Below are 12,849 nucleotides of genomic sequence, written 5' to 3'. Positions count from 1 at the left end.
TTCATATCCCAAGCCACTGATTACACTTACCAGGGGTACCAGAACTTGTCAGAGATTTGGGATGCATGGCTAGGCTTCAAAAGGTCCACATGGTCACTAGCCTAGCAAACACCTATGAACCTATGAACATTACTATGATCATACATACATGCATAAAATGCATTAATTCATGACACAATGGCAATTTATGTGTTTAGAATATAAGTTATATAATATTTCAAAAACATATTCATTCTGACCAGACAATATTCATTTTGTCACAAATATAATAAAAAAATCAAACAGCTGAAGAGTATATAGTTGAAACCAATGTTGTTTAATACACAAAGTAAGTGCTTTCACGATCTGTAACTGACCACTTCTTCAGACTTGTACCATTATATTTGTGAGCCTCTGAGGTGAAGACCGAGTGTTTACCCAGTTACAGAACAGTTTATTCTCAATATTCATTTTGTACAGGCAGACACAAATGTAATAGTGAATCACAAATTTAAAAGATAAGACTCCATGGAACAGGTATAGTCAAAATTGATATACACGGGTGCATTTTAAACTGTAATTCCAAAGGTCAATTGCTTTCAACCACCCAGGGTATGTAAAAATTGCCTCTCCAGTGGTTTTAGCTCCATATGTCTGGGCTACAGCAGGTTGTCATGTACCTTGCATGAAAAACCTACTGATAATGTATTTCATTAATTTTTATCTTACTTTGTCCTCTTGTCATATATATCTGTCTGTCTGTCCCTTCATCTGTCAAGTCCACAATGGTCAAAGATGAGTTTAGAAGGCATTTCTTACATTGTAAATGCCAGATAATATACTTTACTGGCTGTGCATCCTAACATGTCACAACTAGCGGCTACAGACATGCACTACTATCATGATAAAAATGACACTCCATTAACTTTTTTATGTAACAGACAAGTTTCACAGTTATGTAAACACATGGGTCCAACCCTCTCTCATCAAGGGACCACCCACTTCAGCTAAGCCTAGTCATTTGCATGGAGACAATCTAATATATGAAATGCCAGCTTTCACCAAACTGGAAATGAAAGTCATGAAAATTAGGAACAAAACTATGAATTTATTTTATTTATTTTATTTATTTTTTTCTTGTTGGAGTTAATCCCCCTATACCCCATATTTGGGAAGGCAGCGTGCCCCACTTACCTCTTTGATTTATATATACTAAATCTGAGGTCACACAACCACAAAAAAGGGAGAACACGTGGTACTACAAAAACATCCTTAATAATTATGAGACATTTCAGAGAGATGCCCCAGATGATCTGATGGCTCATTACAGACTATCTCATTTCAATAAAATATCACCAGTGGACAGGATCATGATGAAATGGGTTCTGAAGACTAGGGTGGAATCAATATATACTTATTGTCATAAACTTGTTCCATCTAAATTATACCATTGGAACATGAGAATTAAGTATTAGAAGCAAATGCGTCAATTTTAAGAAAGTATGGCAAGGAAAAAATAAGTTATGTACTCACCATAACATTCCATGTGAGTTGTTCATCTCGCCTTCATTCTTACAGATGGGTTCGTAGCTGATCCTCAACTCCGAGTCGGCCTACTACAAAGCTTGAGGTCTTCAGACAGCTCGAGGCCAAGTCTCTATCCTATGATGTGCCTAGAGTTACCTCAGCTCTTGTTTGCTGCAGATAATAATACCATGTGTCATTCTATCACTCTTTAGGAGAAACCATAGAAGGATTGAGCAATCAGGAACAATCTAGTATCTCGGTCCTCAAAAAACCCTGGAGGGAGTAGGAGGGTGGGAAGTAAGAATGAAGGCGAGATGAACAGCTCACATGGAACGTTATGGTGAGTACATAACTTCTTTACGTGAAGTTTTTCTATCCCGCCATTCATTCTTACAGATGGGTAGTGTCCCAAGCACTATCTTTCTCGGGCGGCTCACGGGAGTATATTTTTTAGGACAGTAGACCCAAAGGAGGGCCCTAGAGGCCTTGTCAGCTTTGTAATGAGTGATAAAGGTATGAGGTTTTGACCAAGTGGCTGCTGCACAAATGTTGTCTATAGGAAGCCTAGCAGAAAAGACAGAAGATGTGGACACTGCTCTGGTAGAATGAGCCTTAATTTTGTGTTGTAAGGGCATATTAGCAGCTGAATAAACAAATGTGATACAATCAGATAACCATTTAGGCAGTGTTGTTTTTGCCACTGGCACACATTTTCTGGAATCTGAAAAAGAAAAGAAAAACTGTTCTGATTTTCTGAACTCTTTTGTTCTATCCAAGTAAATTTTGAGCTGTCTATGAACATCAAGCTTGTGCAGCATATACTCCAGATTGTTGGTATGTTTAGGAAAGAACACTGGCAAATCTACGATCTGCTTAAGGTTAGTTTCAGTACAAACTTTGGGTAAAAATGAAGGATCTGTTCGCAGGGACACTCTGTCAGCATGGAAATTCAAATAAGGAGTTTTTATGGGCAAGGCCTGAAGCGCTGGCACTCTATGGGCAGAAGTGATGGCTAATAAGAAGATAGTCTTCCATGACAAATATTTCAAATCACATGAGGAAGCTGGTTAGAAAGGTGGGAGAATAATGCGTGAAAGCATAAAATTTAGATTCCATAGAGTATAAGGGGATTTCACAGGTGGTCTGACATGAAAAGTCCCTTTGAGAAAAGCTTTGGATAGTTTGTGAGACATTATGTTTAATCCTTCAAAGCCAAGGTGAAAATTAGAGATCACAGCAAGTTGAACCCGAACTGTTGCTACTGCTGCTCCTTTATTGAAGAGCATAGTCAGAAAACTCTAATATGGAGGCAATAGGGGCTTTATAGGGATCAATTTTATTTTGAGAGGCCCATATAGAAAACCTTCTCCATTTGCTAAGATATAGTTTCCTAGTAGAGGACTTATGTGAAGGTATCAGTATCTGCTGCATTTCATTTGAGAGGTTATGGAACCTGGCTATGTTGGGAATTGGAGCAGCCAAGCTGTCAGTTTCAGAGACTGAAGAGAGGGATGAAGAGCCACCGATGAATGCATCAGAAGGTCTGGACCTGGGTCCAGAATCCACAGCTCTTCCAACAGATGAAGTCAAAGGAAGGGGAACCAAATCTGTCGAGGCCAATGAGGGGCTATTAGAATGATGGTCCTTCCCAGGGCTTTTGCTTTCTGCAATACTTTTAGTATCAAGGGAGTTGGTGGGAATGCATAGAGGAGACCCGGAGGCCAATCGTGTATGAGTGAGTCCCTTGGGGCTTCTCCCGGAGGGGGAATCAGGGCAAAGTAGCTTCTGCATTTTGTGTTCATGTGGTTGGCAAAAAGGTCGCAGCAAGGCTGGCCCTACCTGCAGAAAATTCTCTCCACTATCTCTTTCTTGAGGGACCACTTGTGAGGCAAGAAAATTGCCCTGCTCAGTTTGTCTGCTATCACACTGGATTTCCCCGGGATGTGCATTGCTAACAGAAAGCATTGGGTGGATGTAGCCCACTGCCATACTCTTAGGGCCTCGTGACAAAAGGGGTAGGACCAGGTTCCTCCTTGTTTGTTCAATTACTAGACCACGGACATGCTGTCCTTCTGAATTGCAATTGTTCCCAGAGGAAGAGAGTCCTGGAAGTACCGCAACACTAAAAGTACCACTCTCATCTCCAGGACATTGATATGCAGATGTGTCTCCAGTTCGGTCCATGTGCTTTGGGCTTTTCTTCCCTGAAAATTCCCCCCCACCCTATCAGGGAAGCTTCCATGGTCACTGCGGCCGCTGGTGGGGTTAGGACAAAAGGACGACCTATTGTTACATGAAGAGAGGTCAACCACCACTGAAGTTCCTTTTTGCATGTGTTTGTGATCATTATGAGATGAGACATTGGGAGCTCTTGGTAAGACCACTGAATGAATAACAGCCATTGCAAACTCCGGATCTGCATGCGACCCAACAGTATCGCTAATATTGCAGCTGCCATCATGCCTAACAATTTTAGCACTTCTGATGTTGAAGCCTTGTCTTTGGATATGATATTGTAAACCTGCTGACAGAGTAATAAGACTCTTTCTGTTGGAAGACTCAAAGTGGTGGTGGTGGTGTCCAATTATGTTCCAATAAAAACGATATGTTGTGATGGCGACGAGGCAGATTTTTCTGAATTTATTGTAATGCCCAGATGACTACAGAGAGAAAGAGTGGTGTCCCTGGCTTGTATAAGCTGATGCCTGATGGTGGCGGCGAGGAGCCAATCATCTAGTTGCAGAAACACCTGGAATCCTAAATGCCTCAGGTGAGCCATGACCACTGCCATACATTTGGTGAACACTCTGGGGGCTGTAGTGAGACAAAAAAAGGGCTCAAAACTGGTAATGATTGGTTCCCAGCCAGAAGTGCAGATGATCCCTGGATGGTCTCGCCATTTTTATATGGTAGTACACATCCTGGAGATCTATAGTGCACATCCAATTGTCTTTCGCTAAGAAGGGAAGTATTGACTGAAGCATGGACATCTGGAACTTCTCTTTCTTGACAGATCTGTTTAGCCTGCTGAGGTCCAAAATAGGTCTCCAGTCCCCTGTCTTTTTTGGAATTAAGAAGAATCTTGAGTAAGTTCCGGATCCTATATGGTCTGCTGAGACTGGTTGGATGACTCTTTTTCTTAGCAACATTTGGACTTCTACTGTTGCTTGTTCCCTGTAACTGGGTGGAACATCTGGGATTTTTGTTGTCAATGGAGGGGGAGTGGCGAAGGGAATGAAATATCCTCTGGAAACTATACTTTGTACCCAGTTGTCATTTGTTATTTTGAGCCAGGCGACTGGATACAAAGATAAGCGACCCCCAACTGCCTCCAGAGTAGGACAGTCTGGCCTCCTTTCAGGAGCTCTGGTAGGGCTTCCTAAAGAGCTGTTCTCTGTTGCCCTGGTTTTGTGGACCCCCTCTGCTGCGAGGACAGCATCTTCCATTATTGCTCCTACTCTGCCCCTGGAGGGGGGTTCACCACGTGTGTCCTGAAAGGCTCCTTGGGCTTTTCAGTACCACATCTTTCCTCCACTTTGACCCTTGGGATAGGGTCTGGTAGGGGTGGAAAAACGGCCTCCGATGGCAGACAGAGTCTTTCCATCCTGCTCACACCTGGTCAAAGTTTCCTTAACTTTGGGCCTGAAGAGGGACGAGCCATCAAAAGGGGTGTTGACAAAGGATGACTTAAAGGGCTCCGCGAAGGAACACAAGCGCATCCAGGAATGTCTCCTAAGAGCAATTCCTGTACCGACTGCCCTAGTCATTCCATCAGCTGCATATGAAATGAGATGCATGGAAGAGTTGACTATGGAATTGAGGGTAGCAAGCTAGGAGGCGACTTTGTCTGAAGCTCCTGCAGCTACTGTACTCTGAAGAGTATCTCCAAGCTTTTTTAGGAGATCTTTTTGCAGTCTCGTAAAATGAGTGAGATAGTTCAGTGAACGCAAGCCAAACGTTGCTGAACTGTATGTGCACTTCCCATATCTATCCATGATCCTAGAATCTCTGTTAGGAGGATAGATAGATGAAGAAGTTTCTGACATCTCCTTTTTGGTGGCTGCCGCCACCACCATGGCATCAACTGGCATTCCCTTGGTAAGAAAGGACTTTTCCTGGAGGGCAGAAATAAATTTATTAGGCCTCCTGGGGACAGGCTCCATGGTGTCCAGAGACTCCCACGCCCTTCATGAGACCAGCTCCATGAGCTCATCGAAGGGCAGAGACACCAAAGAGGTGGAGGGTTGAGACCCAAAAGCCTTCAGGGAAACCGACTCATCTTCAGTAGGGTTGGAGGGCTGCCAGTCACCCCTCTGCCTAAGGATTTTTAATATCGCAGCAAATAAGATATCCTCAGAGGGGGACTGTGGGGGCTCTTCTGATTCATCCAAGTCAGTATTGGATGTGAGAGACTCCTGTGGGGTGTCTAAGTGCTTCCTCTTACAGATTCTCTTCCTGGGAACCTCATCTGTGGGAACTTCTGGTGAGGTCTCGGAAAAGCAGGGGCCACGCAATGGGGCTTCCTGAGGCTCTGGGTCTATACACTTAGAAAGGATCTGTGAAGCAGAAGCAGGCGCAGGTGCTTTTGGGGAGGAGATAGCCAGACCTGAAGTCACAGATGTCTTAGAAGACATAACTCTCCTCATGGCTTCAAAGGCACCGCTGCTCCGATGAGAAGGGACTGCTGGATCTGAGGAAACCATCAATCCCCTCGGCACCGAGACAGTAGGCTCCAAACCAGAGGCAGGAGCCGAGCTCATCTGAGCCAAAGCCCTGAGAGGCAAAGTCAGAACCGACAAGTCAGTCCGACTACCCCCCCCCCCGGACCCGACCAGCTGCTAGACTCCTTTATCGGTGCCGAGGACATCCAAGTAAATGGAACCGATGACACTGGAACAGGCATCAGATCCAAAGGCTCAACAATCATCAAGTACGACTCCTTCAGCTCCGAAGGACCAGCATGGCTCAGAGGAGGAAATGAAGTCGATGGTAATACAGTCTTCGGTTCCAAAACCGTTTGGGTCCGAGCCGATAAAAATTTTGCAACACACCGGTGCCTGTAGCAACGTCTGCACCACAGGATCCACATCCAAATCAGAAAGGCTGAACGAGGACCAAGATGAATGGATGGATGGAGGCACTGATTGAAGGATTTGCAATTTAGGTACCTCGGATACTGGTTCCAGGACTGGGGACCGGCTCTGAAAAGACAAACCGGTCGGCTCCAAGGGCTGTGCAGCTGACATCAATGGTTTTCTTGATTTTTTTACTTCCAAAGAAGTAGAAGCCTTAGAAAACTTTGAGGATTTACTAGACCTGTCCTGGTCATTCAAAGCTTCCTGAAATGACGGTTTGACTAGTCCTCTATCAATTAACTTTCTTTCTCTCCTGAAGAACCCTGGAAGAGAAGGAATGACAAATGGAGCAGCAAAGCTCCCAAACAGTATACAATTTGCATGGCTATCTGTGACAGACGTTTTCTGTCCACATTTTGGACATTTCTTAAACCCTGACTTAGGATGCTTATCCCTATCTGGCTCAGCCATAATGAACAATACAGTCTCAAGAAAAGGTACTGTAGTATAACCAAGACACACCCAAAAACTATTTCAAATAAGCCCTGAAAAAAAACTATGGGCTAAATATACTATGACAAAGTGTCACTATTAAACACCCACACACACTAACTACTTATCTAAGGTACTCTAAATATCTAAATATATATATCAAAATGCTGTGACAAACTATCACTGTTCAAAAGCACACAACTACTAGTTAAACTACACTAAATATAACAGGCCTATAGAAAAAAACGAAGGCCAAAGAGAGCTATATCTAAAAAAGGCACACCAAAAGGAAAGGAAATACACCCAATAAGGCTATAAAAGCTATAAAGACTAAAAGCTAACTCTAAAAGTAGTGAAATAACAAAGTTATTCAGATAAATTTTAGAAAGCAATTTGTACTGGCCCAAGCTATGTGAGGAACCTCCGATCTATTGCAGTGGCAAACTAGATCTGAGGTGCATCATGGGATAGGGACTTGGCCTCGAGCTGTTTGAAGACCACGAGCTTTGTAGTAGGACACGGCTCCGAACCCATCTGTAAGAATGAACGGCAAGATAGAACAACTTCACATCATGTTTTTCACTACAAAGTAATTTGCACTTAACTGTGAAACACATGACATATGATCATCTTCTAGTCACAAGGTACCATAAAGTATTATCAGTCAGTTTTCATATTGCTGCTTATTACTTACTAAAAATTTAAAAAATAAAGACTGAACAAATCTGCCTTAAGGTACTATTATAGTTTTCCAGCTCCTTAATATAAGTAAAAAAGTACTTTTTTATTTGTTTGTTTGTATATTTACACATATGTTTACTTATACTGATTCAAGACTGTTTTTATAGGGAGAGAGCTAGCTGATATGATGGACAGAAGGAAGATTGTTATATTGTGTGTGCAAGAGACCAGATGGAAGGGGGGCAAGGCTAGGTGTATCGGAGGTGGGTTCAAATTGTTTTATCATGGTGTGGATGGGAGGAGAAATGGCGTAGGGGTTATCCTGAAGGAACAGTATGTTAAGAGTGTTTTGGAGATGAAAAGAGTGTCGGATAGAGTGATGTTTATGAAGCTGGAAATTGATGGTGTAATGATGAATGTTGTTAGTGCATATGCTCCACAAGTTGGGTGTGCGATTGATGAGAAAGAAAAATTTTGGAGTGAGTTGAATGAAGTGGTGATGACGGTACCCAAGGGTGAGAGAGTGGTGATTGGAGCAGATTTCAATGGGCATGTTGGTGAAGGGAACAGAGGGGATAAGGAAGTGATAGGTAGGTATGGTGTTAAGCAAAGGAATGCAGAAGGTCAGATGGTAGTGGATTTTGCGAAAAGGATGGACATGGCTGTAGTGAATCGTACTTTAACAAGAGGGAGGAGCATAGGGTGACATACAAGAGTGGAGGGAGATGCACACAGGTGGATTATATCTTATGTAGAAGGGTCAGTCTGAAGGAGATTGGAGACTGTAAAGTGGTGGCGGGAGAAGTGAAGTTAGGCAGCATAGGGTGGTGGTTTGTAGGATGACATTGGTGATCAAGAAGAGGAGGAGGAGGAGTGTGAGGGCAGCACCAAGGATCAAATTGTGGAAATTGAAAAAGGGTAATTGTGAGGTAGAGTACAGGGAAGAGTTAAGAGAGACACTGGGTGTCAGTGAAGAGTTATCGAATAGCTGGGTAACTACAGCAGAGCTAGTAAGGGAGATGGCTAGAAAGGTGCTTGGTGTGACATCTGAAAAGATGAAGGAGGACAAGGAGACCTGGTGGTGGAATGAAGAAGTACAGGAGCGCCATATACCACGTGTTCTCCCTTTTTTGTGGTTGTGTGACCTCAGATTTAGTATATATAAATCAAAGAGGTAAGTGGGGCACGCTGCCTTCCCAAATATGGGGTATAGGGGGATTAACTCCAACAAGAAAAAAATAAATAAAATAAATAAAATAAATTCATAGTTTTTATAGGGATCAATTTTATTTTGAGAGGCCCATATAGAAAACCTTCTCCATTTGCTAAGATATAGTTTCCTAGTAGAGGACTTATGAGAAGGTATCAGTATCTGCTGCATTTCATTTGAGAGGTTATGGAACCTGGCTATGTTGGGAATTGGAGCAACCAAGCTGTCAGTTTCAGAGACTGAAGAGAGGGATGAAGAGCCACCGACGAATGCATCAGAAGGTCTGGACCTGGGTCCAGAATCCATGGCTCTTCCAACAGATGAAGTCAAAGGAAGGGGAACCAAATCTGTCGAGGCCAATGAGGGGCTATTAGAATGATGGTCCTTCCCAGGGCTTTTGCTTTCTGCAATACTTTTAGTATCAAGGGAGTTGGTGGGAATGCATAGAGGAGACCCGGAGGCCAATCGTGTATGAGTGAGTCCCTTGGGGCTTCTCCCGGAGGGGGAATCAGGGCAAAGTAGCTTCTGCATTTTGTGTTCATGTGGTTGGCAAAAAGGTCGCAGCAAGGCTGGCCCTACCTGCAGAAAATTCTCTCCACTATCTCTTTCTTGAGGGACCACTTGTGAGGCAAGAAAATTGCCCTGCTCAGTTTGTCTGCTATCACACTGGATTTCCCCGGGATGTGCATTGCTAACAGAAAGCATTGGGTGGATGTAGCCCACTGCCATACTCTTAGGGCCTCATGACAAAAGGGGTAGGACCAGGTTCCTCCTTGTTTGTTCAATTACTAGACCACGGACATGCTGTCCTTCTGAATTGCAATTGTTCCCAGAGGAAGAGAGTCCTGGAAGTACTGCAACGCTAAAAGTACCACTCTCATCTCCAGGACATTGACATGCAGATGTGTCTCCAGTTCGGTCCATGTGCTTTGGGCTTTTCTTCCCTGAAAATTCCCCCCCACCCTATCAGGGAAGCTTCCATGGTCACTGCGGCCGCTGGTGGGGTTAGGACAAAAGGACGACCTATTGTTACATGAAGAGAGGTCAACCACCACTGAAGTTCCTTTTTGCATGTGTTTGTGATCATTATGAGATGAGACATTGGGAGCTCTTGGTAAGACCACTGAATGAATAACAGCCATTGCAAACTCCGGATCTGCATGCGACCCAACAGTATCGCTAATATTGCAGCTGCCATCATGCCTAACAATTTTAGCACTTCTGATGTTGAAGCCTTGTCTTTGGATATGATATTGTAAACCTGCTGACAGAGTAATAAGACTCTTTCTGTTGGAAGACTCAAAGTGGTGGTGGTGGTGTCCAATTATGTTCCAATAAAAATGATATGTTGTGATGGCGACGAGGCAGATTTTTCTGAATTTATTGTAATGCCCAGATGACTACAGAGAGAAAGAGTGGTGTCCCTGGCTTGTATAAGCTGATGCCTGATGGTGGCGGCGAGGAGCCAATTATCTAGTTGCAGAAACACCTGGAATCCTAAATGCCTCAGGTGAGCCATGACCACTGCCATACATTTGGTGAACACTCTGGGGGCTGTAGTGAGACAAAAAAAGGGCTCAAAACTGGTAATGATTGGTTCCCAGCCAGAAGTGCAGATGATCTCTGGATGGTCTGGCCATTTTTATATGGTAGTACACATCCTGGAGATCTATAGTGCACATCCAATTGTCTTTCGCTAAGAAGGGAAGTATTGACTGAAGCATGGACATCTGGAACTTCTCTTTCTTGACAGATCTGTTTAGCCTGCTGAGGTCCAAAATAGGTCTCCAGTCCCCTGTCTTTTTTGGAATTAAAAAGAATCTTGAGTAAGTTCCGGATCCTATATGGTCTGCTGGGACTGGTTGGATGACTCTTTTTCTTAGCAACATTTGGACTTCTACTGTTGCTTGTTCCCTGTAACTGGGTGGAACATCTGGGATTTTTGTTGTCAATGGAGGGGGAGTGGCGAAGGGAATGAAATATCCTCTGGAAACTATACTTTGTACCCAGTTGTGATTTGTTATTTTGAGCCAGGCGACTGGATACAAAGATAAGCGACCCCCGACTGCCTCCAGAGAAGGACAGTCTGGCCTCCTTTCAGGAGCTCTGGTAGGGCTTCCTAAAGAGCTGTTCTCTGTTGCCCTGGTTTTGTGGACCCCCTCTGCTGCGAGGACAGCATCTTCCATTATTGCTCCTACTCTGCCCCTGGAGGGGGGTTCACCACGTGTGTCCTGAAAGGCTCCTTGGGCTTTTCAGTACCACATCTTTCCTCCACTTTGACCCTTGGGATAGGGTCTGGTAGGGGTGGAAAAATGGCCTCCGATGGCAGACAGAGTCTTTCCATCCTGCTCACACCTGGTCAAAGTTTCCTTAACTTTGGGCCTGAAGAGGGACGAGCCATCAAAAGGGGTGTTGACAAAGGATGACTTAAAGGGCTCCGCGAAGGAACACAAAGCGCATCCAGGAATGTCTCCTAAGAGCAATTCCTGTACCGACTGCCCTAGTCATTCCATCAGCTGCATATGAAATGAGATGCATGGAAGAGTTGACTATGGAATTGAGGGTAGCAAGCTAGGAGGCGACTTTGTCTGAAGCTCCTGCAGCTACTGTACTCTGAAGAGTATCTCCAAGCTTTTTTAGGAGATCTTTTTGCAGTCTCGTAAAATGAGTGAGATAGTTCAGTGAACGCAAGCCAAACGTTGCTGAACTGTATGTGCACTTCCCATATCTATCCATGATCCTAGAATCTCTGTTAGGAGGATAGATAGATGAAGAAGTTTCTGACATCTCCTTTTTGGTGGCTGCCGCCACCACCATGGCATCAACTGGCATTCCCTTGGTAAGAAAGGACTTTTCCTGGAGGGCAGAAATAAATTTATTAGGCCTCCTGGAGACAGGCTCCATGGTGTCCAGAGACTCCCACGCCCTTCATGAGACCAGCTCCATGAGCTCATCGAAGGGCAGAGACACCCAAGAGGTGGAGGGCTGAGACCCAAAAGCCTTCAGGGAAACCGACTCATCTTCAGTAGGGTTGGTGGGCTGCCAGTCACCCCTCTGCCTAAGGATTTTTAATATTGCAGCAAATAAGATATCCTCAGAGGGGGACTGTGGGGGCTCTTCTGATTCATCCAAGTCAGTATTGGATGTGAGAGACTCCTGTGGGGAGTCTAAGTGCTTCCTCTTACAGATTCTCTTCCTGGGAACCTCATCTGTGGGAACTTCTGGTGAGGTCTCGGAAAAGCAGGGGCCACGCAATGGGGCTTCCTGAGGCTCTGGGTCTATACACTTAGAAAGGATCTGTGAAGCAGAAGCAGGCGCAGGTGCTTTTGGGGAGGAGATAGCCAGACCTGAAGTCACAGATGTCTTAGAAGACATAACTCTCCTCATGGCTTCAAAGGCACCGCTGCTCCGATGAGAAGGGACTGCTGGATCTGAGGAAACCATCAATCCCCTCGGCACCGAGACGAGCTCATCTGAGCCAAAGCCCTGAGAGGCAAAGTCAGAACCGACAAGTCAGTCCGACTACCCCCCCCCCCGGACCCGACCGGCTGCTAGACTCCTTTATCAGTGCCGAGGACATCCAAGTAAATGGAACCGATGACACTGGAACAGGCATCAGATCCAAAGGCTCAACAATCATCAAGTACGACTCCTCCAGCTCCGAAGGACCAGCATGGCTCAGAGGAGGAAATGAAGTCGATGGTAATACAGTCTTCGGTTCCAAAACCGTTTGGGTCCGAGCCGATAAAAATTTTGCAACACACCGGTGCCTGTAGCAACGTCTGCACCACAGGATCCACATCCAAATCAGAAAGGCTGAACGAGGACCAAGATGAATGGATGGATGGAGGCACTGATTGAAGGATTTGCAATTTAGGTACCTCG

This window comes from Protopterus annectens, chromosome 3.part1 (genome assembly GCF_019279795.1).
Source record: "Protopterus annectens isolate FY-2018-M chromosome 3.part1, PAN1.0, whole genome shotgun sequence".
NCBI lineage: Eukaryota > Metazoa > Chordata > Ceratodontiformes > Protopteridae > Protopterus > Protopterus annectens.
This window is presented reverse-complemented; position numbering follows the sequence as displayed.